The sequence below is a fragment of the Gopherus evgoodei genome, chromosome 2 (genome assembly GCF_007399415.2).
Source record: "Gopherus evgoodei ecotype Sinaloan lineage chromosome 2, rGopEvg1_v1.p, whole genome shotgun sequence".
Lineage (NCBI taxonomy): Eukaryota > Metazoa > Chordata > Testudines > Testudinidae > Gopherus > Gopherus evgoodei.
The window spans coordinates 259,587,523-259,613,671 of record NC_044323.1 but is presented as its reverse complement, the minus strand read 5'-3'; the positions used below and the strand labels follow the sequence as shown (position 1 = coordinate 259,613,671).

The window sequence follows — 26,149 nt, the reverse complement described above, 5'->3', positions numbered from 1 at the left end:
GCCAAGGCCGGTGACTGTGCGGAGCCGCCTGCAAACTAACCGCAGAGACAGAGTCTGCACGTGCTTTGAGGGCGGCTGCTGACTTAGTGGGGTGGGGAGAGAGATGCTTTTTTCATCTGGCTAATGATAGGCATCAAAGCGAGGTTTGGAGAGGAGCGTTTTATTTTTATTTTTTAGTAAAGTGCCTTTTCCTAAAGGGACATGAGTAAAAACACCCCCGAGCAAAGGTGGCCCCGACTCCTCCTCCTAGCGAAACTGAAATAAGCTCGCGGTGTTTGGGTTGTCAGGGAGCCCGTGATGGTTCAAATGTGCACACAGTATGACAGATGACCTATTGAAATAATTTCAGAGCCGTGCTGTGGTTGCTACGACAACCAATGCTCTCTTGGCTTTCATCTGGCCATGTGACAGTGACTTTGACGTCAGCTGGAGGCAGAGTCTGTGGTTTAGTCCACACAGCCAAAGGCTTGTGAGAATCTGGTGGATGCTGGACTTATCTCCCTTGCTGCTGCTGTTTCCCAGGGGCTGCCGAGGCATGGGCTGCTAACGCCTTGCATTTCTTCCGTGGGAGGCTACCGGTTTGCTTTATGCTCTAATCAGGTATTATAATATATGTGTATATATTTTTAAGCGTGTTGTGGTTGAGTTTTCTTTTTGCTGGTTTGTTTTGGCTGCAAGTTTGCCTTGATGAGCAACTACAGACGACTGCAAAGCAGCTTCCAGTTACTAATTCTGTGTGCAGACAGCAAAGCAAAGTTAAATTTGGATTAATGGTCCATGAAGGGAAAATAAAATATAGTAAGTAGTTCTTGTTTGACACTTTAAACCACTACATAGCAATATAGAGGAACATCGGCAAAATATTGCGTCTCGGTGTACTCAAAAATAATTTTGTTAGGAATGTTGTTGGTTTAGGCATCAGTATAGCTTTGTGTATTGTTGGAACTTTTAAAAATTGCTCTCTTGTTCAGATTAAACAGAGAATCAATTTTCTTTTTTTAATTCTCGATGTGTTTAACAAGCCAACAATAGACATAGATAGGAACATTATGCTACTAGACTCCAAAAGTTTGAGTTCTCTGTTAAATCATCTGTGTTCATGCATGCTCCCAGCACACACTGCAATCATACAATGTTAAAGCCTTTTATCAGAGCCTTGGGGCATGTGATTAACTGTATTATGTTTTTGGAAGAAAGGATCAACAGCTTCCTGAAAAATAATCTGAAATACGCCAAGATACCAAGATAACTGTAATGTATGCTCCTACCCCTTTTCTGCCCTACACATGGGCACACAGAGCTTTTCTTTTCTGTTTCCCTTTGTGGGGTAAAGAGTGGTTAGATTAGCTTAAAAAAAAAGAATTACAGCATGAACAATGCAGGACTAATTAAAAAGTAAAATGCTATGTTGGCAAAAAATTCTTAAGGTTTTTTTTAAAATTACATTTCTTGAAAGGAAGTTGTCACCAAGAGCAGAAATCATCACTTCTTAAAGTTGTAAATCTTTGGCTACATTAGTGTGTGGGTCTATATACATTGTTAATTCTAAGAATAGATCACAGATGAAGCAGTGTGTGTTCTTTCCTGGAAAAAAATAATATATTTGATAATTCTAGCATGTCTGTGTGCCACCATTCCCTGTTCCCTAGCTAACAATAAAACCTTTAAACTTTGATAATCTGTTTTAAACCTGTCCCTCTGCTGAAGCACTCAAGGAGCTGCGCAGCAATTTAAAATGCAATGCAGTAAGAAAGATAACTATATAGAAACAGATACTATTGAAGTATGATGGCATTAATAATTGTTTTTAAAAGTGAACCAATAGATAGTAAGGCTGAAAGCATCTCTGAAAAGACTTGTCTAGAATAAATGTGCTTAAACAGAACACCAGAAATAAATGCATCTAAAATCTTAAAACAGTTGTACTTGGTATTAAATCTATGCTTTGGAGTTTAAATCTTCTGTCAAAAAAATTCTATATTTTTAAACTTCATTTTAAAAAAATGACCTAATGGTAAAGCATCAAATGTTATATACATTCTACTTTTTTATTTAGGCAAATTTTTATTTAGGCAAATTTAATTAAGATCTATAATGTTGCAACTATTCTGAAATACTATATGGTTAATATATTCTTATTAACTTCACGATCATTTTAAAATCTTACATGAAAGTTTGTTCCTCCTTCAAGTGAACAAGACTTTCTAACCACTCTGATTCACACTGCATAGTTACTCTGCCTGTTGTCCTGTTGTATTAGACTGTGAAGCCCGTACACAGGTGAGCCATTTGGACTACTCCTGTGTGTAACTGCTCACCATATATCAATGTATGAAGAGAGATTACAAAAATCTGGCTCACTGAAATCAAGGAAGCGTACTCATTGAGTAAGGTACTACACAACAAGTAGTGGCAGAATCTAGCCCTAAATGTTTAAAGGTACATATGTTCACTCATTTATAGTGACCAGGCCAGAATCTGAAAGCAATTATGTACATCGGTCAATTACTTACTTGCATTGAGTAGGACAACCAATTATTTGTATTCACATTTTCAGGATCTATCCCATGTATGTAAACCATTATCTACCAAGCTTTGTTTATTGTTTCACTAGTGCCGTACAATGAATGCTGATGCACAATCACATTAATTTATAGCATGAATAAAATTTCCCATAGATTGTATTGTGCTTAATATCCTTAGAAATGCCTGCTGGGTGAAAAATAATTCATGTAGTGGTTGCCCATGTGCCATTAATTAAAAATAATTTTAAAAGAGATCCATCAGTTCCATCTTTTAAAGATATGTTTTGCTTTAGCAATAAGAACCAAATCTTAATAAAAGGATTAGATTGATCTGTAGAAGGAAGACAAACAGTTCCCCATTTGACCAAAATGGTTCTAGCAATATTATTGCAAAAGGTGTGAAGTACAAGAGTATTGATTAAACTGAGTGAACCAAGTGTTGTCCAACTCTGCAAGGTGATGAGAGCTATTGTTTCTCATCGACTTCAGTGGGATATAACGACACTCAGTCTCTCTGAGCATTGGGCCCTATATGAATATCAGAAGAATGCCTTGCTTTTTATCTACTATTAAGAATCCAACAGTGTAGAAGTTGGATGTTTGATAGGTTGACCTTGAGTTCCGAATGCAGAAACTCTGGCAAATGCACAAATCCTTGCTTCATGTGAAATGAGGAAGGTGGCTAGTGATAAAGGTCCCTAATGCTATGCACAGCTTCTCAGGTACAGCATATATTAAGTCTGTTAATCCTGTATGTTATGAAGCATTTTTCTGACTAACACTTGATTTATCTTCTTCTGTGTTGTGATATTCACAAGATAATTTAGATTTTGATTTCTCAACCTTTTCCCTAGGATGACTCCATGTTACCACACCAACTGGGGGGAAAAAAAAATCAGGTTTCCCCTTCCTGTATAGGAGGGTGGTTGAGAACCCACAATTTAGATCACTTACCCATATTCTGTCCCATGCGATATTTATGGAGACAGAGACTTTGAAATGTAAACTTACTCATACCTGAAACCCACAAATCTTACTTACAGTGAATTGCTTACCCCCGCCTTAGGTGACATTACATCCTCATCCGGTTGTATGGGGATTGACACGTGTAACTCCCATTAGTCTTAGTAAGAGTTACATATGCCAGTCCCTTGCACACATCAGGAGACTATCCCTTTGTACAGTCTTGTCTCTTTATCCATAAAGAAGAGTGAACTGATTGGTAATTACTGTAGAATCAGAGTACTTCACCTTAAGGGAGCTCTTGGCTAAAAATGAAATATAAAGCTCATTGCAAAACTGGATTCAACTAGTAAAATTAAAAACTGTGCTCAAATTGTTGATACATTTACTCTAGAAATAACTTTATTGTTTTAGAGTATTGTACCTTGATCTGCGTGAGTTGGTGGACAATGACAATCCAAATATAGGCTAGAAAGTTAAAAGCCAATTCTTGCCAATACAATCTAAGCCACCTTTTTAATAAAAACTTCCTACTTGCAATACTCTGAATCTTACATGGATTTGAAAACCTTTCAAGAGTGCCAATTCTGCTGGCATTTTAAGGGCCCAATCAATGTTCCACTATGTTTCAGCACCATAAAACCAGTGTGACTGCATTGTAGTCAGTGGAATCACACCATAGGAAAACCAGTGGAGCACCAGGCCTTTAAATCACATTTTTTGCAGAAATTAGTTTCAATCCTGTTAAAAGTAACTAAATTGTGATAATGTCTTTCACCCACATTAGCAACAAACCCTTGAAAGTGACAACTGAGTAACAGTGGAGATTTAGCCTTTTAATCAACAGTTGCTTTTTTAACTAAACCCAGATGCCATGCATATGATATTGGGAAGACAATGTAAATGATTACTCTGTGATTTGTACCAAGTTCAAGTACAAATGCCAAACTCTGGAATGTTTTTGGTATTCACATTTCAAAAGGAACCATTTACAACAAGCTGAAATCTGTGCAGACAACCGTAGTCAGATAACAGTTAAAAATAGTGTGTTTTGGCTCCACTCTTACTGCTGTTAAATTTATCTTCTTAAATAGCAGGGAGTAAGAGTTGAGGTTTGAGAAACAGTAATTTTGTGATTATTTTACATGGATCGAATTGTTCTGTCATCAAATTTGCATTTCAGTCAGCATTACAGTATGAAAATATAATTAGAAACTGCAGCTCAAATCACTGAGTGCAATGTTTTCCCAAAGGGAGCACAGAGGAGAAGCTGCTCTTGTTAAAACTGTAGCTGATGGTGAAATCCTATATTTGGAAAATATGAACATATAGTTGCAGAGTTCCTTTCATTTCTGTGGTCTCAACCCTTCTTTTGACTTTGTGCTGAACTTCATTTTTCGTGAGATTCACTTCCCCAAAAACATTTAATCATTTAAAGCAAAAGTCCTTGTTCTGTAGGATTTCAGCCTGACACTGCTATGAGTTACTGAATATTTTTCAACCACAAAACGACATTGAGATGATGTTAAGAATCTGACTTACACCCAGAAAAGCCAGGAAGCTTGTTGCTTGGACTGAAACGTTGCCTTTAATCTGGCCCAGCGGCAATGCCATAAAATGACCCAGTGTCAGGAATCCCCAATAACATCTAGTCTCAGTGGGATGAGTAAAGGATGGAGTTCCAGGCTTTACACAGTAGTTGTTTGCTTCTGGAAGTTTGAGACTTCGTAGTACGTATTCACAATGTAATTGCGTGTGTCTTGTTGATTTCAATTCCTGAAGTTATTGAAACTTCTTGTTGTTGTTAAGATTGCTCTGGTATTAACTGGAAATGAAAACATGCATCTTTGAAATACTAAAGGTTCAAAGTATCTTTAGATCTGGATTCATGTTGATAGATACCCTCTGAGTTTACTCAGCTCACCCTTTGGAGTGTGCTTCAAGGAACAAATCCTGCCCGCCACTTTAGGTATATGGCAGAACCAGAGCAGTCTCACTCCGTAGAGGGTGGGGTCCAGGAAATGGGGAACACATGCAGTGCACAGACACTCTACACACACCACTCACCTGTGCTTCACAGAACTCCTTGTCCTCCACCAGAAAGAGCTTTAAAAATGGGGCAGGGGTGGGACACAAGAATAGAAAAGGTTCCTGTGGATCTGTGACAGTGCAGATAATGAGCAAACTTTCTACATGTGCGTATGTTGAGCCTGGTGGTTCTATAGCTGCAGTAGTGTCACCAGTGTTCTGAGGAATAGGATTCTGCTCCTGTGACAGCCATGGGACATCTTTCCACCCCGACTGTGTCCAGTCCATATACTTCTGCTTGGCACAGGGGAGAGAATTTGCATCATAGTTACTATTTAGAGCAATGCATGTGCCATCATCTGGATCTGTTTTGTTATATTTCATAAGTAATCACAGCATACACCATAGTGTGTACCGGGAAAGTGTTTTCATTACAGGTAAATGACCCTTTCTGCTGTCGAGGTTTCATGGTAGTGGTGAACAGAGGGGATTGGGAATGCATGCAGATTGCACAGCCCCTTTTTTGTCTAGTCTGTTAGTCTGGCATAGAAGGGAGCACTCATTGGGCCTGAATTTATGTGGATTTGGATAGAGGTGCAACAGGAGCAGCTGTCGCTATTTCAGCCCATGGAGAAGTTCACTTTAATATGCATGGAATTATAGTGTTGCCAGTTTTAATTGGATGTATTCTTGGAGGTTTAATCACATGACATCTTTAATTCCTGGAGACTCAGGACAATCCTTGGCAACCCTAAACCAGATTCAGACTATGGTTAAAAACCTTTGACACAGTCATTAGGCTTACTTGGTGTGTGCTTTTAAATGTCCATAACTGCTGTTTAATTTTTTTTTAAATCACAGCATAGTTATACTGGGTAAAATTTTAGTGGGGCTTGGGCATTTTTGAAAACTGTGCCTGCTGCGTTTACTAGGGTGTGCTATGGGCTTGCTGAACCTCATATGGAGAACAACGCTGTTTGAAAAATACAGAAAAACAAAAGGCTTCTGAAACTAGTAAACATTTGTAACTTTTGCTGTCCTTTAAAAATAGCTAAAAAAAAATTGGCTTATTGTTTGGAAGATACATAAAATAGAAACGCTAGCAGTTTTTCTGGGGCTGAAGAAACACACAAGCAGGTGCTGCTGAAGAATCAAGAATTTGTTCTTAAGCGCTTCAAGGAGGCTCTCATAAAAGAGTAATGTTGGAAAAACCACAAGATTAAGTATCCATGAGGTTTTGTTAGACAAGCATATAAGATAATTTAAGTGCTAGCACTTGCATTCCAAAGAATTTTAAAGCAGAAACGTTTCAAAATAAATCTCAGCTAGATTCTTCTTTCATAGGATTCTCTCAGTCACTGAAGGCAGTAGAATGAAGCAGCTTTTCCTCGTTAATTGAGACCTCATTTGTAGCTCTTCCAAAATTGCTAAAACATAGTGGGCATGTCTCACTTGAAGTGTCTAACTTAAATGGCACATTCATAGTTGTTGAAACTGTGACACAATCCTGAAAATGTCTCATTCCAAAAGAAATATTCTGCTTGAGTTTGTGTTGTATGAGTATTCCTGATAGCCAATTCCAAGAAGTTGAGGGTGGGTGGGAGGGAGTGAACATGAAGCTGTTTATTTGTACAACTCATTTATGCCTGTTTTCACAGCAGCATTCTTCAGTGTAGAATGGTAGCATGATTGAGGAATTATCTCTAGCATTGCCATTTTAGTAAGCACTGGTCCAATTAAAGCAATTATAATTCAGCAGAGATATCTGCTGTCTTCTGTATATGTCTGTCAAGTTTTCTAATCACAACTGTTTTGTGTGGCTTTATATATAAACTCACACTGACCCTGCTAATGTATTGCCAGTTAAGGGTTCATTTTCATCCTCATAGAACTTTCCCATGTGTGTATGAGCTACGGTGCATGAGAGCAGAATACGAAATTATACCTGGCTTGGGATGAATCTTTGGTCTACTCATTGCTTGCTTGTCATCATGTAGGTCTGATCTTAAGGGGTGCCGAGAACCCTCAATGCCCACTGCCCTCAGCTAAGTGCTAAGAATGTCACAATATTATGAAAACTTGCTGTTTCATTCTGGTGTGTTGGAGGGCTTTTGTATCTGAAAATCCAGAAATAGGTGGCAGAATGAGTAGTGTTTCGTGACACACTATATGTTACATCCCCTCTAATTCTGACATATTGATAGGGTTGTTCAATTATTTGGATTATCCAGGAATTATCTGAGTAGTGAATTGTTCTGCAGAAAGTCATTGCAGCAGAATAATGTCAAAAACTGATTATCCACTAGGAGCCCCCAAATCTTTTCCTGAGTCACTGCTTCCTAGGATAGAGTCATCTGTACTGCACATCTGGCCTATGTTGTTTGTTCCCGATGTGTAGATTTATCGTTAGCTGTATTAAAACACATTTGCTTGTATCCAGCTTACCAAATGATTCAGGTAGCTCTGTGTCAGTGACCTGTCTCCTTCATTATTTACTACTCCCCCAATTTTTATGTCATCTACAAACTTTATTAGTGATTTTGTTTTCTGCCAGGTCATTGATAAAAAATGTTCCATAGCGCATGGCCAAGAATTGATCTTGGCAGGATCCCACTGGATACACGCCTGCTTGAAGATGATTCCCCTATTTACAGGTACATTTTAAGGCCTGTCAGCTAGCCCGTTTTTAATCCATACGTGTGCCGTGTTGATTTTGTACTGTTCATAATATTGTGTGGTACCAAGTCAAATGCCTTACAGAGGTTTAAATATATTACATCAGCACTATTATCTTTATCGATCAATTTGTAATATCATTTTTTATATATATAATCAGTTTATTTTGACCAGATCTGTTTTCCATAAACCCATGTTGATTGGCATGAATTATATTACACTCTTTCAATTCTTTGAGTCCCATGTCAGCTGCTCCATTATTTTGCCCAGGATCAGTGTCAGGTAGTTGAGCCTACAAATTAACTAGTTTGTACTGATTTATCCTTTTAAGATATTGACACAGCATTAGCTTTCTTCCAGTGTTCCAAGAGTTATTGAAAATTAGCATTAATGGTCTAGTGAGCACCTCAGCCAGCTTTTTAAAAAATTCTTGGATGCAAGTTACTCAGACCTGCTGATTTTAAAAGTGTCCAACTTTAGGAGCTACTGTTTAACATCCTTCTTAGCTACTATTGGAATGGATAGTGAGCATGATGCGTGCCCCTAATGTCTTGCCCCTGACATGGGGCGGGGGAGGATCTCTCCTGGATTACAACTTCTTCTACGCTAAAGGTTTTTTCCCTCCATCCAAACAATGATAAGGAAGGAGTGAGGTGTCTCCTGTCTGGATTGAGGAAGACTCTCCCTCTCCTGCTACCCCCAGCCTCTAGCAATTGGGAAGGAGCTCCCATAACTGACCTGAGATGGAGGATTCCTCACCTACCAACTCACAACTCACAGCATTCCTGACATCTCTTCATGCCCCAATCCCTGACAATGTTGTTCATTATATTGTAATGCTTGGGACAGTTTCAAAGTATGCAGCCCCAACTGGGATTGGGGGTGGAGTGGGTCAGATTCAGGATGAGAAACTGCAGCGCCTCAATACATAAGTTCTTCCTCCACTAGCATCCCTAAAGCTACTCCACAACATGGTACTTTCTTTTTGCTTTGCTGGGGCCTTTCCTCTCTGGCAGGGTGGCTTGCTGTGCTGGCTGCAAAGGTATCCCCAAAGGTCACCTCTACTTTCCTTTGGTAAAAATTCCCATGTATATTAGAATTCTGAGGAAGTTGCTACTTCTCAAAAATTTACCAGTGTTGTGTGTGTATTAAAAAGAAAAAGCTTGCAAAATGTTTGGAAATATTGGTGGTAAATGCAGATGAGAGTTAAAAGGAACTGCAGTGAACCTAGTACACATGTGGTCTAGGGGGCTGGGAGATTTTATTGAATTTATTAATAAATGTTCAGGATGCCAGGCAGTTATGTGAATTCTGCAGTTTTTGCTGTACTAAGTGCCATCTGTACAAAGAAAATGTTCCTTTGCAGTCCAGTCTAGTCCAGTGACTGTGAGTTGGCATGTAGTGGTGTTGTCCACCTCTCAACATGCTCACTTAATGTATGTGAATATTTGAGCAAACCATGTTAATTAAAAAACAAAGTTATTTTTAAAGGAAGGTGATAGAAAAGTTACTGGTATGTGTGGCTGTTTGCTCAGCATTTGCTCAGCCCTTCATTAAACGCTGGAGTCTTTGTGGAAAACTCTCCTTTACATTATTCTAAAGATCTCAGTGAAAGGCAAATTTTAGTGTGTAATTAATTGTCACATTACAGCTTCTAACATGCCAGGTACACAAGGTAAAATGCACATTGTTCTTGGTACACTTTTCAGCACAATGCTGCATTCTGATTGTAGTAGAAACTTTGCAAATTTGAGCAGGGTGCTGGTTGCACAGTCGCTGGAGAGGAGGAGCAGCAGCAAAATGGTAGAAAAAATTTATTGTTAACATTGTAAAGGGTTATAGCATTTACTAGACTGGCATTTATTCGTTTTGTTCACTTAGTTCTCCTGTGCTTTTATAGTATTTTCCCATTACTCATTTCTTGCCCGAAATAACATTTTTAACAGAAGGGATTGCTTGAACTTGAAGAAGACGGGGACACGTAGCCAAATTGGACAGCTGCATGTCTGGTGTCTCAGTGTGAGGGCAAATTCTGCACTGTCATTTTAGTTTTAATTGGAGATGATAAAACAACTGGCCATTCTCAGTATTTTGTGTAATATAATAACTTTCATGTCCCCAGAATAAGCTTGATATTTCTCATTCACTGAGTCTACAGTTGGGTTTCCATGGCTATATTGATATTTTGCATGCACAGCTACAATTGCTCTAGCTCCATAAAATGATGTAATACATAGATGTAAGTAACTTTCTAAAAAATGGAACTATTAACGTGTGTGAATGGTTTTTAGCTACAAAAAAGATGTGATTACTGTACATAGTGCAAGGCTGTGCTGCGGGATTATGTAGATCTCCTGTAGGGCACCTTTGTGTTTGCAGTTGACTAGAACCATTGCTTCTTGATGGCATGCAACAATTAGGGACAGAAAGGGTTTTCTGTGTGGAGAAATGACAAAGAAAGATAGCCCTTGCTGAGTTAATCTTACTGAAACAGATCTTCAGTTCTTGCTGTATTTCCTTTATACCTCTTAAAACTGACCCAAGAGGACAGCTGGGATTTCCCATTATAAAGGAAAATGGCGAGATGGCATAGAGCCAGGGTATGCCATCCATCCATTAGCTCCTAGAGTAGGCGGGTGTGTCATGGACAGGAGGAGACACAGCCATATTACACTGCAGTTCTTGCTAGCTAGCTGTACTGGAGGAAGGCCAAGGAAATCCAGAGATGATCCAAAGATGGAAAAACTAATACCATAGTGATGGCTTCCCATCCCCATGTATAAAGGATCTCCCTTTGTTACTGCCTTGCTGTTACGGAAGGGTTGATTCCCTGATCACTTAGGGTATGTCTATGCCAGTCAAAAGTGTTCCTGCAGCATGAGCTAGCTTTGATCCATCTAGCTCAGATAACAATAGCAGTCAAGCCACAGGTTAGCCATTCCAGTGCATACTCAGGACCCTGAATGGGCTTGTGTCAAGGTCCCTCCCCCACTCTGAACTTTAGGGTACAAATGTGGGGACCTGCATGAACACTTCTAAGCTTAATTACTAGCTTAGATCTGGTAACACTGCCACCATCCAGAAATTTCAGTGTCTGGAACACTTCCTGTCCCCCCAAAACCTTCCCCTCCCTGGGCAGCCTTGAGAGACTTTTTCACCAAGTTCCTGGTGAACACCAATCCAACCCCTTGGATCTTAACACAAAGAGAATTTTAACCATCCCCTCCCTCTTCCCCCACCAATTCCTGGTGAGTCCAGATCCAATCCCCTTGGATCTTAAAACAAGGAGAATTTAACCATCCCCCCCCCTTTTCCCCCACCAATTCCTGGTGAGTCCAGATCCAATCCCCTTGGATCTTAAAACAAGGAGAATTTAACCATCCCCCCTCCTTTTCCCCCACCAATTCCTGGTGAGTCCAGATCCAATCCCCTTGGATCTTAAAACAAGGAAAAATCAGTCAGGTTCTTAAAAAGAAAGGTAAAATTATCTCTGTAAAATCAGGATGGAAAATACTTTACAGGGTAATCAGATTCATATAGCCCAGAGGAACCCCCTCTAGCCTTAGGTTCAAAATTACAGGAAACAGAGGTAAAATCCTCTCAGCAAAAAGGAACATTTACAAGTTGAGAAAACAAAAATAAGACTAACGCCTTGTCTGGCTGTTACTTACAAGTTTGAAACATGAGAGACTGATTCAGAAAGATTTGGAGAGCCTGGATTGACATCTGGTCCCTCTTAGTCCCAAGAGCAAACAACCCCCAAAACAAAGAGCACAAACAGAAGACTTCCTCCCACCAAGATTTGAAAGTGTCTTGTCCCCTTATTGGTCCTCTGGTCAGGTGTCAGCCAGGTTTACTGAGCTTCTTAGCCCTTTACAGGAAAAAGAGGCATTAACCCTTAACTGTCTGTTTATGACAGCTTGCATAGGCCATGCTGCAGCCGCTTCACTGCTATTGTTGTTCGAGTTAGCCTGATCAAAACTCAGGTGTGTTTACAATATCACAGTCACACCTCTGCAGCATAGATGTGCCCTTGGATTAAAAACAACAGATTCCTGCTGAATGTGATGCTTTGGTAGATCAGACAGGCCAACCCATCACCATCACTGACTCGCTCCTTCCCACCCTCTCTCCCCCATATGCCACTGTGGAATCACCCATACTACTGGCAAACCAAGCCCCGGTTTGGGCTCAGATTCACTGCAGCTGACAAAAAGAGGTATAACTGACACCCCTGTGTAACAGCATGGCCCCTTGCCCTGGAGGGGAGGATTCACTGAGTGGAAGGATAGGGAGTGGTACCCCTAGCCTACTCTCCCTCAGTGCTTCTGTCAGAGAGATTCTTGATGAAGGCTCTGTGAGGACCTCTGCCGGTTAGAGGCCGATGTGGTGATGTGTTGAATCTGCACATCCCTTAGCCATGCCTCTTTTCTGCCCAGCACCAGCCAGGGTTGGGTTGTACAGGCCCCATGGCATTCCCTCCTCCCTGAAGAGAAGAAATTGTGGCCATTCCCCCCACCCCGCCCCCACCAACTTCCACCCTTTTCATGCATTTTGCTGCTGGGTTTTTCTGCCAGCTGGCTAAAGGGGAGAAGGGAATTTAGCCCTAGGATTTTTTCAGTCCTGATTACTGGTAGCTTCAGAGCACTCCAAAACACCACCACCGCTGTTCACAACCGGAACAGAATGTGAGCCTTCTCTAAAATCACGCCAGCTAAAGTGACTTTAGGCGTCAAAAGTACAGTTAATAATATGACACCATATCCACCTTGATACAGAGTTAAAATAGTGAAGGATAAAGCTTCCTCACCAAAGTCATGATCCTCTATATCTTGGGTTTGATAATATGGGCCTCTTCTTGTTTGTCCACTTGAAAGACTACATAACTGCTCCTAAGACGATTCTCCCCAAACTCAAGGGCCTTTCTTCCAGCAAAATGGGAAACTTCAGTGAAACTAAAAAGTCTTTCTGAAACTCAGCAGTCAGGCAGGTCTGGTCCCTTCCGGTGGCTACCACACAGCAAATCTGCCACTTTCTCCTTCTTGAGTATAAGTAGCCAAGGTAAGCCTGGAAGAGAGGTAGTTCAAGTCACCAAAAATATAGTGATGAACCTTTTAAAATGTGGATTAAGTGAAATATGTGATGAATATAACATGATTAGGAAAAATAGCAACAAACCCCAGAATGACTAGACACAGATATTTCAGGATAGTTATTTTGTAAATGAGTTGGCTCTCATTATTGTTTATAATTTGTATTATCATAGCATCTAGGAGCCCTAAGCTAGTCATAGACCAGGATCTCCTTGCTGTGGGCACTGTCCAAAGACAGAACAAAAAGATGAAAGCTTACACTTGAAGTATCAAACGAGACACCAGATGGATAAACACAGATGGAGGAATTCAAGGAAACAATGAGACAATATGGTCAGCATGATAGCCACTGGTTTTGGCAGCTATATTTGTAGAGGGATAGTATCATGTTTATATTGACCTAAGCTTGTGCAGAATAGGTTTATCCACTTTGATAATAATTTGATATACAGGTTTCACTCAGTTTTAGGGTTTTCTTGTTTATCAGATATCCATTTTAATAGTTTATAAATATGTGAAAATGTGCTGACAGGTGTAAAAAACTTTTATTTTATTTTGTTTTTTGGAATTTCTCTAGAATGAGTGTGTGGCTTTTGTCCATATTAATCATCTCAATTATAGATTGACATGATGCCTTCTTTTTCCCCCCAAAGAATTGTTAAGACAGTGAAAGGACCCACTTTTGACATCTTCCTGCTGTGGGTCAACAGGTCTGTACTGTATCACATGAAAAATTGGCTTAATGTCTTAGACAACAGCTTGACACAGTGCAGCACATGATAATGGCTGTGTCTTTGCATCGCTTTGCAATGTTTGTATTTCAGCCCAGGGTGGGATGCCATGAGATAATGTCAAGATGCTCCTATGGCATTGACTGAGGAAAAAGAAAAGAATTCTGGGTGCAATTTACACTCATTGCTCCTGGTTTATTGAACTCAACCCTTATGTTTTCAGAATAAGGATGTAACTTAAATTGAATGTAGTTCTAAGGAGAGTCTTGGGGGGGAGCACTTACCTATTGCGGTTTCTTGCAGAACTCTTTTTAAGACTGCTTGATTCCATTATTATATTCCATGTCTGACATGGAACTGAGATGGGCCATTTTCTCCTTCCCTCAAATTTCCCAGTAAAATCAACACTCCTCCAATGACGTGCTCCTCCAGCCCTAAAGGTGTGGCAGCCTCCTTTACAAAGGGCACGTCACTCATGCTATAAGTCACATAACCTGCCTGGTTTTAGGCTTTGTTGCAGACTAGAAATTTGGATCAGAGTCATTAAAAGGTTTGTTAAGGTGCATGAAGAGGGTGCATTCAGGAGAGGTATTGTGGGTTGGTGGCTAGGATGCTAGACTAGATGTCTTCAGGTTTGGGTTCTGGTCCAAGCTCTTCCCCTGACTTGCTTTTTTACCTTAGGCTAGTGAATTAACCTTTTATAGCCTTTACAGTGAGATGAAGATAACTTTTATCAAGTGCTTTCAGTTTTGTTGCATGGAAAGCCCTGTATCAGTGCTCCTTGGTTTTATTCCTGGTCTTACATCAAAGTCTTGTGAAAGTCAGTGATTTTGGTTGAGCTACAGTTTGAGAGTCTTTGGGGTTGTTGAAACTAAAACCAAGGGCATGAAACCATGAAAATGGAAAGGTTCAAAACCTCCACCTGAAAACAGAAACTGCAGTGTTCTGCATTCCTCTGACTAATTTAGGGGACTTCTTGGAAGTAAGTCTGTCATTTTTCCACAGTGATTAAACATTGTCTTTCACACCACACAAACTGCTCTCTGTGGTGAAGGGTTGATGCGTCTGTCTAATTTCCTTGGATTTCACTCAATGTGTAGTAATTGTTTTTTATTAAATAAACAACTGAACACAAGCTTTTCCTCCACAAAGTAGCAAAAGAAGGCAGTATCAGGTAAGTGCTTCGAAATCTAAACTTTTTTCTGAAGATTTACATTCCCATTAACAGTACAGCCTCCGGCCCTAATCTACTGTAGTTCTTTGGAGTAGCTCCATGGGAAGGAAATTCTGGAAACAAAATGTGCTCCTGTGCTGCACAATAAGACAGCTGATAAATTTGGTAATAAACACTATTCAGCTGGCCTTATATTTCATCAGTGTTTGTACTGATTGTTCTTTAGCCTTTGCATTTTGCTAAGATTGTTCTATTAAACTGTCAATGTTCTCCAAATTGCCATTGCTCAACTGCACATAATTCACTATTCCTTACTAATTGAGTTGGTTATCAGATTTTGTTGATGGGTAATTTTGTTCAAGACTTCACAAGCGCTGCTAAATTTGTTCATGTAAACAAATAATAACATGCTTTTCTCTGTTGTTATGAAGATTCAATTAGGAAAAGTTTTCTCCCCTTTCTGGAAAGCTTAATAACAGCTGCTATTTAGGCAGATACTTAGAATTTCCACACAGGGCCACCCAGAGGATTCAGGAGCCTGGGGCAAAGCAGGGGAGAGGCGGCGGCGCTTGTACTCATCCGGTGGTGGTGGGGGGCCCTGAACACCCCCCCCCCAACCGCCGAAATGCCGCCAAAGACCCGGACCGCCGCGGGGCCCAGGGCAAATTGCCCCACTTGCCCCCCGCATGGGTGACCCTGTTTCCACATGGTCTAGCACAAAAGGATTCAAAACGATATTGTTGTGTGACACGCTTATTCCTGAATGCATTAGCCTTGACAAGCTCTGGGTAATTGGATGGCTTGTCATGTCTGTAAAAATACATTATTTCTTTTTTTTTAAAAAAAAATTCCCCTCTGCAAGGAAAGTGTCAATAGAAGACTGGCTTAAATTGGTTGCATTTGTTAAGAAAAATGCAATGCATTGTGGAAACCTTTATTGCATTTCATTTTAAGTCACTGTATCTAACATCCAGAGCTCATCAGTTTACTCTTAAGTAGACAATAGCAAGATCTATTATACAAGTTTTAACAACATAGACCTTCTCCAGAAAACATGCTTATGTAAACTAATTGGGTTTAGAGTTTCTAATGAGAACACTGGATAATCGAATTACACTTCCCCTGAGAGAAACTGGCATCAGATTATTTCATTTAGGTTTTCTGATAACAGCTCTTATTAAACAGATAAGAATCAACACTTTTTTTTTCTGCCCTGAAGATATTCATAATATAGCCAAAATGTGGGCAGTGAGTTCAGCTGATGGGTAATATATCTATCACTGTCATTTTGAAGAGGACAGTTTCATTTTATTAGCTTGGCGCCCATGTCTCGGTAAAATAGCTGCAAATCTGTTTTCATTTGAGGACTTTTGGAGTGTGTTCCACTTAAAAGAAACACAGTGAGATACACTGGAAGCACTTGCTAGCTCATCATGGTGTGCTGATATTTCAGATCCAGGACAGGGAGTTTCAGAGCGCAGAACGAGAAGCACAATCCAAGGTTGCCTCCTGGAGTTATGACTCCCTCCCAGTCTTGTTCTGCCCTGCATTATTTTGACCAATGGCAACCCTTCAAACAGGTTAACCTCTAACTATTTGTAAATAATCACGTGATTGCTATAGAGCTCAGCTGGATGCATATACTGTATGCAGCTGCATCTGAAGAATTTAAATGATTTATAACAGTGCCTATCCTGATTAAAATTAGTGCTCACATTAATTGAGGGATACTGGGAGTTAGAGTGTGCATGGAAAAGTAAAAATGTGTGCTCTTCTACTAAAGTGTTACACGTGTAATGTTCTGCTATCTATTTATTACTACCATCTACAAAGCACTTCTTAATATTAATTATTTGAGGATCATTTTTATTTCTAAATTTTAAAGAAAGCGAGGATTCACTGGTTGATAACAGCAGAATCTGACTCACAGACAGTGAGCTAGGTCTTCTAGTTAGAGCACAGACAAGGGAGTAAGGAGATGCAGGTTATAGGCCTGACTCTACTGCTCTTTGCTGTGGCCTTGGGCGATGGTGCGACATGAGATTTTCAGAATTGCCTAAAGACCTCACTTTCATATGTTTTTTTTAGGCACCTAATGGTGCAGACTGAAAATCTTTCTAGGTGCTTATCTGCACCTATTGGGGAATGAGCACCTTTGAAAATTTGAGCCAAAATGATTTAGAAGCACAGGTTACATTGATTTTGAAGATTAGGTGCTTTTTGAAAACCCCATTCTTAATCCCTGTGTTTCATTTTCTTCAGCTCTGCAATAGGGATAACACTTACCAATTGCTATAGAGTGCTCTGAGATCTTCAGATGAAACATGCTAAGTTGCATCAATACAAAGTATTCTTATTGAATTGCATAAATAAATAAATATTGCAGGTAAATAAAACATTTTTACAAAGACAGATTTTATATGAAGAATGAATTGCCCCTGGATTAATGCTATATGTCCTGTGGGTACTGAATGGAAAATTAGATAAATGATTTCACTTAAAGAGAAAACAGACTGTTTAACAGATTTGAACAACATACTAAGCAAAGCGTCTTGGTTTTAAAGTTAAATTCTGTTGGCTCTGTTTGTTTTTTATTCAGATTACCTTTAAATTGTAATGCACTATTTGTATTGTTGCTTCTAATGCTCCCTATTGCATGAACTGACATAGCTTACTGACTCTTTTGACCTATCCAATTCGTTACGGTATGTGATCATCCTCTTACACAACACTCTGTTTTACACTTTTGATGCAATGGAGTATTGATTTGTAACTATCAAATGTTATCTACTGCAGATGAAGGTTAAGATACAATAAATGCAATCTCTTTACATTACTGGCTTTGAAGTGAATATTGGTAACATTTTGTGCACTGGTTGCAGTAAGCACTGGACAGTTTGGATAGCTCCTTCTTTTGCAAGGTACCAGCTGTTTTGGAAAGTGCTACTTCAGAAAGAAGTCATTTGTCAAACTCACTCCCCAACCTACACCCCCTATGGGAATTGTTGACTTTAAATTTACACTTTGGTTTTATTTGATATACCTAAATGTTTTTATGATAGCTAATAAAGTGAAGGGCCACTGCACTAATTTTAATCTTATTACAAGCAGGGTCTGTCAAGGTTTCCATATCAGGTAGTTCTTCCAAGACACTTCACTTCTGACCGGCAACATCTCTACAACTTCAACGTGGAACCTCTCTTAAACAAAACTTGTGAATTGTGGAGATATAAATTGTGTGTTAGATTATGTTGATTTTGCTCTGCGTATGTTCTTATGTCAGAGGGGTGGTTTAAAGCTAAATTCTAGATTCAGATTACTAAACTTATTATTCAGGGTCAATGTTTTGAGAATTTAGATATAGAAGTGAAAATTCTTTCGTGAGCTGGACTGTGGTGTGAAGATCTTGTTGAATTGCAAAGCAGAAACAAAACCTGGTGGTTGTTCTTCACTAATCCTGTATATTCCTAAATGTCATGGCCAGGTCATGGGTGGCCAGACCTAGTAGTCAGAGCCAGAATCCACAGTCACAAGACAGGAGTCAAGTCAGCAGCAGCAGGAAATCCTGGAGGTCAGAAGCAGGACATGGAGTGTAAATCAGAACCACGATTTGGGAACCGGAGTCAGGTCAGTTCAGGATGTCTGGGGGTCAGAGGCAGGAGGCAAACTGGAGGTTTGGAACCACAAATCAGATGCCAGAAAAATCAAGCCAGGGAAGCAGGAGTGGGTAATAGGTAACACAAGGCACACAGTCCAGAGGAGCATGGAACCCAGTGGTTCAGACAGCTTCCTGTTCCTGCTGCTAGCTTAAGTAGGGCCAGTGGGCCAATCAGCCACTATGAGACTCTGTCAATCATACCTCAAGGGAGGAGCCTCACTGTGGGGCTGGGCTTTGTGGGTCTCAGGTGAGCTGTTGTCAGCAGGCCACTAGGTAAAGGGTTGGGGCATGGCTGCTCCTATGGGGCGGGGGGGAAGGGACTTGAGACCTATGGGTCATAATAGTAAAATGATTTTTCTGCAATTTCTTGCATTAAAATTGTAACACAACCCCTCTCCCCAACAAAAAGCTGGCCTCTTTTTCCCTCTTTATGTTGGAGGGCTTTGGAGGACATGGATGGATCACAAGAGCCTGAAAACTGAGCTGTGTCTTGTCCAGTCACAAATAGAGGAAGGAGGGGCTATTGAGTCTTGGACTGTATAATCCTTGTAATGTTGCAGATCCCAGCTTTAGGCTGAGCCAGCATATCTTCTCCTATACTTGGCCTCGTTGCACTGTTCAGGCAGCACAAGGGGTTGGATTATTGCTGTAAAATGCATAACAGGATTCCTGTCATGGTGGGAACTCCCTGCAAACAAACCCAGAGAGGGCCGCCCCTGCACCAGCCACCCCTCCACTCCTGATCTAAGGTGCTTGGTGGACATTGGGGAATGGAGCTTCTCTCCACCACTGATGTGAGGTCCCCAATGGACTTTGTACCAGTGGCATCAGTTAGAGAAGCCCCTATTCTTCATAGCTCCGTGCCACTGAGATTGGGGCTGGGCTGGTGCAGAACCAGAGCTGTAGCCAGTTTTTGAAGATCCCTCCTTCCCTTCCTTGTGCTGAGTAAAGCTCAGATACAGGGAAGAATCAGCCCCAGAATTTTGGGCTTTTGACATGAGTGGAACTACTTAGAACTTGGTCTTTGTGTCGTGCTTTGCATCTGGCAAAATCAAGAATCAAAAAGTCACTTTATTGACAGACTGAAATCTGAAATCATTCTATCACATGCATAGTTAATGTGCTAGGAGATTAAGATACCGTACCAATACATTTGCTGACCTAATTTTGAGAAACATAAAAGCTCCAGTTAAGTGAGGTTTCATGGCACAATACATTCCTTTCTTAATTTATAATGCTTCAGACGAACAGTAAATTAAGATCTCCCCCAGGTAGCTGTTAAGCTTCTTGAACGTTTTCCTCTTCACAGCATAGGCAAATGTAAGCAGATCTTGCAAGAAGAAGTAAATAGAGCAGCACTAAAACTTCCCTCCGCCTGCATCTGAACATCTGTTCAAACTTTTCACAGCCCTAATGTGAAAGTAAATACAAAGTAGGGATGGGAGAAATGGTTTGAGCAAAATAAAAACCATCCCAAACCTTTGTGCACCCATTGAACCAAAATGAAATATTGTTTCAGGTTCAGAAAAAGTCACCCCTACTCCTGCCCTTTCCATCCATTTGCCTTTTCTTTCCCCTTCCTCTAAGACGCCCAACCACCAGCTACCATTGACCTCCCCTTTCTTGTGTTTTTGAATACGCAAAGAACACAACAAATCTTGCAAAGCCCCTGAGCAATCCCTGATTACAGCACTCCCAGTACTCTACGAATTTCCCATTTCACTTCATTTGCAATCCAGGCTGAGGAGCAGTTGTACGTACTTGCTGCACATTAAAAGTGTATCTATAATGTGTATTTGCAGCACTAATGGATCTAAATCAGTGGTGGGCAAACTTTTTGGCCTGAGGGCTACACTGGGTTTCCAAAATTGTGTGGAGGGTCGGTTAGGGGAGGTTGTGCCTCCCCAAAGAGCCAGGTGTGGCCCGGCCCCTGCCCCCTATCCAACTCCCCCGTGCTTCTCGACCCCTGACTCCTGCCCCATCCATTCCCCCCCACTCCCTGTCCCCTGACCACCTCCAGATCCCCCACATCTGACTGCCCCCCACCACCCCATCCAACCCCCCTTTCCTTCCTGACTACCCCCAGCACCCCTGTCCCATCAAACCACCCATTCTCCTTGTCCCCTGACTGCCCCCTGCTGCCCCACCTAATTCCCTTCCCCCTCCTAACTGCCCCCCGGGACCTCTGGCCCCATTTAATCCCCCTGTTCCCCGCCCCCTGACTGCCCCACCTCCTATCCTAACCCCTGCCCCTTGACCACCACCGCAAACTCCCCTGCTCTCTATCCAACCCACCCTGGTCCCTTACTGCACTGCCTGGAGCACCGGTGGCTGGCAGCGCTATAGCCGCGCCGCTCAGAGCACCAGAACAGGCAGCCATGCTGCACGGCTGGAGCCAGCCACGCCACCACGCAGCACAGAGCACTGGGTCAGGCTGGCTCTGCAGCTGCGCTTCCCGGCAAGAGCTCACTGCCCAGAGCATTGTGCCGGCTGCGCAGAGAGCTGAGGCTGTGGGGGAGGGGGGCTAATCTCCCTGAATGTTGCTTGTTTTGAGGTAAAAAGGAACAGCCATTGGACCTAACCAAGACTACCCAGGCCTGTTGTCACACTGGGATACAATGTACACTTTGCTTTTATATTGTATCCCAGTCCACCTTCCTCCCTCCCAATTTGTCCTTTGTCTTTCTAGTGTGTAAACTCACTGGGGCAGGGATTGCCCCTGAATATTCATGGCACAGTGGGGATCCAATTCTGATTGGCTACATCAAGGATACTTCTGAAGCTACAGAGCAATCAACATGAGCAAATTTAAATCTTTTCTGTTCTGGAGCTTGGGAGATCTGCTCTGCACTTGGGGTGCAATTGACAGGAAAGTCCCAATGTGCTGGGAGTTTCAAACTGAGATGCAGCAGCCTGGGAGCTCAGCAGAGAGGCTTCCAAACGTGCTTGTCCTCAGCAGAGCCTCCCAAGTAGAGGTGTGGGGGAATGGAACCAGTGACTCATGTTGTTGTGGAAAAGGAGATGGCTAGATGTATATGGGATGGTTGTGGAAAGGGGGTGGCGTATGTAAGTTTAGACTCCGATCCATCTAATGTATGTTCTGTGGCTTAAAAAAATTCCCTCCTTCCTAGTTTCTTTGGCCCGTGTTGCTGTTTCACAGAAACATCTGCAGGTCTTAACAGCTGGTTTATTTTCACCTATGATTAGACTGTCTTGTATGGTAAATAAGCCTGCTTTTCCATTTGTAACGTCAAATGCATTAAACTCATCATCTGGCCAGGCTATTAGGGAAGTTCTGGTAAAAAACACAGACGTGACTTCCAGATGGAATTGATGCTTGTGGTTCTATCTGTTTTGGCCACATTTGGGTTGGTTGCAGGCTAGACGGAATTTTCCCTTCCCTCCAACCGGCTTTACATTTTAAAAGGTAATGTTTATATTGTAGACCAGGGGTCGGCAACCTTTCAGAAATGGTGTGCCAAATCTTCATTTATTCACTCTAATTTAAGGTTTTGCGTGCCAGTCATACATTTTAATGTTTTGGAAGATCTTTCTCTAAGTCTATAATATATAACTAAGCTATTGTTGTATGTAAAGTAAATAAGGTTTTTAAAATGTTTAAGAAGCTTCATTTAAAATTAAATAAAAATGCAGAGTCCCCCAGACCAGTGGCCAGGACCCAGGCAGTGTGAGTGCCACTGAAAATCAGCTCGTGTGCCGCCTTCGGCACGCGTGCCATAGGTTGCCTACCCCTGTTGTATACTTTAGTAATGTGCCTTGTAGGTACTATTCTGACACTGGCTCTGAACTATAATCACCATATTTGAGATGATTTGTTGGTTTGTGCTTTCTTTATACAAGATCAAATGTCCAGTGTACATATAACATTAAAAAGTGCCAATTGGAGCCTTGTTGACATGACAAACTCCAAGAGAAGAACCTCTCTGCCCCACCCCACCCCCACCCCAATAAAGCTCATGATTTAATTGTCACCAGAATCCCAATGAATTACTCTTGTATATACTGGCTGAGGGTGCATAACTCATCACAATCCATGGGGAAATCAAAAGCTTAAAACTTTTTGTTATACAAAGGCCTATTGGCAACAACTCTGCATCAGCAACTATTGTCAGGCCTGCCATACTCACTACACCTAATGCACTGTTGTCATGATATATACCCAAAAGGTGGCATGTAATATAGCATTGGAAAACTAACAACTCAGTGATCATTAATATTCTTGCATAAGGTATGTAGAGGGTGTGTACAAAGAGTTATAAATATGTGCTAGAATTATATTCTTCAAATGTGTTTGACAAGCACAGTCTGCCTTAGACTACAGGTTCTCAACCAGAGGCACACCCCTCTGGGGGTTGCAGAATGTATTTGGTGGGGACCTTTAGGGAAAAAAATTCTTGCTGTGCACATTCAGAGCTGGGTGGCTGGAGAGTGGTGGCAGCTGCTGGCTGGGCACCCAAAGAGTTGAGGTGTAAACTAGTACAGACACACAGAAGGGGGGCGTGATCAAATACATTTGACACCCACTGCCTTAGACAACAGAATGTGTATTTGCTTGTCTGACCAGTCTGGTCATCAGGCAGAGACAATGAAGATATATTTACATAAAAGGTCAACAAAGCCATCAAACTAGCAGGTGGGGGAAAACGCCTCTTAACTGTAAAGACGGGGATCTGAACCTCAAATGATAAGCAGTTGTATCAACTGATTGTATACAATATTACTGTATTAAAAAAAAAGGTCTTTTATGAATGCTGGTGACTAACATCATTGTGAAATGTTTAGATTAATACTATAGGTGGAATTATGGATATTATGGTTTAAAGCTTATGACCAAACTAGGGGAGAAACCGGTTTTCTCACAGACAGGAGGGAAAACAGCTGTCTACTCTTGTCATCTGAGGAAAAAATGGGTCCTTCAGCCAAGGGGGTAGAAATCTCTGGGAACTGAGTTTAGGTGAGAAACCTGCTTAAGCAAAGAGTGTAACTTGCTGAAATTAAGTTTATTTTAGAAGCATATTTTTACTTCTGTTTGCTTTGTAACCCTTCCTATCTATAGTCCTCATACTTGGTATCACTTAAATCTGACTTTTTGTTTAATAAACTTGTTTTACTTTTATTATAAACCAGTGCAGTGCTGTGATTAAAATAGCAGTGTTTGTCAAACTCCAGTTAAATTAATGAACATCCTCTTTAAAGGAACAACAAACCTAATGACTTCTGTGACTGTCTGCAGGAAGACATCTCTGGGGAACTTGTGAGTTGGGTTCACTGTTTTGTAGCCTGCACAACAAGGTTTAGACTGACAAAATTCTGAAGAATTTGCTGGCAAGGCAGACAAGCTGGTGTGTCAAGGTGTTGTCACATAGCTTATCAATAACAAAACTCTCACTTGCTGAGGCTGAGGGGGTAATATAATTCTCAATTCTGGGAACCTAAGCAGATTGTCACATTGGCAGATGATTCTGGGGAAATTTGGGACTCAGAGGGTTCTGGCCTCACTTTGCAAAAAGTAACTCTGTGGTGGAAGCCAGGGTGTGACCTGGATGCTGGCTGTTGGCGTCAGGGCTGTGAGCCACAGAAGCATGTCATTTAAGGCACGCAGTGTTGCAGGGCAGGCAGTGATACAGCCCCTGTTGGTTTGGGTTGAAGCTCAAAATGTCACACTCTTACTGACTGTCATTCCTGCCTTTCTAGGAAGTTATCTGTCCTGTTTGCTTGAGCCTACGAAGGAGACAAGCCCAATACTGCTCAGATGTAGGCTGGGGTTTGACTGGGTTGCACGTATGACTATGTTCTCAAAAATTTCAGGAGTATGGGCTGAGCTTTATATTTAAGTAACAAGCCCCCAGCTTCACTGGTCTCCCCTTACCTGTTTATTCTGATTCCTTCTACCATTTGGGGTTCGGTAAAGAAAGTAAAACATTGGGGTTGGGTATTAGCTGGACTTTGTGGAAGCATACTTTCAACCTTGTCTCTCGGTGGAACTATGGATATTATGATTTATATACACAGTGTTTGCCAATTAATATTGGAGAGAGCTTTCTTAATGACTATAAAAACAACAAGGAGAGTCCAGTGGCACCTTAAAGACTAACACATTTATTTGGGCATAAGCTTTCGTGGGTAAAAAACCCACTTCTTCAGATGCATGGAGTGAAAATTACAGATGCAGGCTTTATTATATTGACACATGAAGAGAAGTGAGTTATCTTACAACTGGAGAATCAGTGTTGACAGGGTCAATACAATCAGGGTGGATGTAGTTCACTCCCAATAACTGATGAGGAGGTGTCAATTCCAGGAGAGGCAAAGTTGTTTTTGTGGTGAGCCAGCTACTTCCAGTCCCTATTCAAGCCCAAATTAATGGTGTTAAATTTGCAAATGAATTTTAGTTCTGTGATTTCTCTTAGAATAAATGGACACAAATCGGACATCAGAAATGGTAACATACAAAAGCCAGTAGGAGAACACTTCAATTTCCCTGGACATTCTATAACAGATTTAAAAGTAGCCATACTTGAACAAAAAAAACTTCAGAAACAGACTTCAAAGAGATAGCAACTTTGTCTCTCCTGGAATTGACACCTCCTCATCAGTTATTGAGAATTAACTACATCCACCATGATTGTATTGGCTCTGTCAACATTGGTTCTTCTTCGAGTGATTGCTCACATCCATTCCAGTTAGGTGTGCGCGCCGCGCGTGCACGTTCGTCGGAAACTTTTTTACCCTAGCAACTCCAGTGGGCCGGCAGGTCGCCCCCTGGAGTGGCGCCGCCATGGCGCCCAATATATATCCCTGCCGGCCCGCCCGCTCCTCAGTTCCTTCTTACCGCCGTGTCGGTCGTTGGAACTGTGGAGCGCGGCATAGCTGTCCTCCACGTCCCTAGCTCTCCTAGTTATCTATCGTTATCTATCGTTATCTCTAGTTTCATTATAGTTGTTAATTAGTTTGTTAAGTTAATTAGTTGTAAAGTACTTCTTCGCCGGGGGCTTAGCCCTTCCCGGCACCCGGCACCGGGCTCATGCCTGGTTCGCCGGGCTTCAAGCAGTGTGCGGCCTGCAAGAAGCCCATGCCTACCAGCGATCCCCACGAAGCGTGCCTGAAGTGCCTCGGGGAATCGCACAGATCCGACAAGTGCCGCATCTGTAAGGCCTTTAAGCCGAGGACAAAGAAGGAGAGGGATCAAAGGCTCCGAACTCTCCTAATGGAGGCGGCACTTGACCCGACGGCTTCGCAGGCCGTGGTATCGGCACCGGCACCGGATCGCTCCGGCACCG

General features: G+C 41.5%; 1 protein-coding gene across 1 annotated transcript in view; it reads left to right on the top strand.

The window, feature by feature from the left end:
• The first annotated feature begins 207 nt into the window (after positions 1-207).
• Positions 208-26,149, top strand: part of NCALD (neurocalcin delta) — a 92,521-nt gene continuing 66,579 nt past the window's right edge. The window contains exon 1 of the mRNA XM_030553607.1: positions 208-600. The gene's annotated coding sequence lies outside the window, so the exon portion shown is untranslated. The remainder of the gene's footprint in view (positions 601-26,149) is intronic.